This window comes from Tupaia chinensis, unplaced genomic scaffold (assembly GCF_000334495.1).
Source record: "Tupaia chinensis unplaced genomic scaffold, TupChi_1.0 Scaffold143624_1, whole genome shotgun sequence".
NCBI lineage: Eukaryota > Metazoa > Chordata > Mammalia > Scandentia > Tupaiidae > Tupaia > Tupaia belangeri.
In genome coordinates this window covers 831,206-831,680 of record NW_006203472.1, presented here as the reverse complement: position 1 = coordinate 831,680, position 475 = coordinate 831,206, and the positions used below count along the sequence as shown (strand labels likewise).

The window sequence follows — 475 nt, the reverse complement described above, 5'->3', positions numbered from 1 at the left end:
CGTCGGCCGGGCACTGCCGGGCGGCCCCCCGTCCACTGGCCGGCCCGGCTCCCAGCCCCATCCCCCATTGCAGTGACCAGCTGCCCTGCCTACTAGGACCTTGGCTGGCGCGCCTTCCGCCCCCGTGTGGCCGCCTGCCTGCCCGCCAGACCCGGGTCACAGAGGGGCCAGGGGGTTCGCGCTGCCCAGGAACAGATCAGCCGCTGTCACACGCACAGTGGGTCCGGAGCAGCGCAGTGTGCGGTGGGCAGTGGCTGCCCTGAGCCTGGAGGGACGGCTGAGCGGGTCGGCGGGTGGAGGGGTCGCCCACCACCCCCTTCCCCTCCAACTTGGGCGTCCAAGCCACGCCGCCCTTGCCCAGCCCGACCCCCACACTCCCCACGGGAGGTCGACCTCTCGGGTGCGCCTCGCCCACTGGCCTGGGACTCCTCGCGCGTCACCTGTGACCCCGGCGCAGAGCCGTCGCCTGCTCTTG

General features: G+C 73.9%; 1 long non-coding RNA gene and 1 other non-coding gene across 3 annotated transcripts in view; both read right to left on the bottom strand.

The window, feature by feature from the left end:
* LOC106733373 (uncharacterized) overlaps positions 1–475 on the bottom strand; it is a 2,189-nt gene extending 1,714 nt beyond the window's left edge. Inside the window, exon 1 of one of the 2 annotated variants that reach the window (XR_003547191.1) lies at positions 441–475. This is a non-coding gene — a long non-coding RNA (uncharacterized LOC106733373). Of the gene's footprint in view, positions 1–393 lie in introns of both variants that reach the window. The other variant, XR_001369490.1, reaches the window with a different exon arrangement.
* On the bottom strand, positions 197–256 carry MIR210 (microRNA mir-210). Its single transcript, NR_129359.1, has one exon. It is a non-coding gene; the product is annotated as a microRNA mir-210 (primary transcript).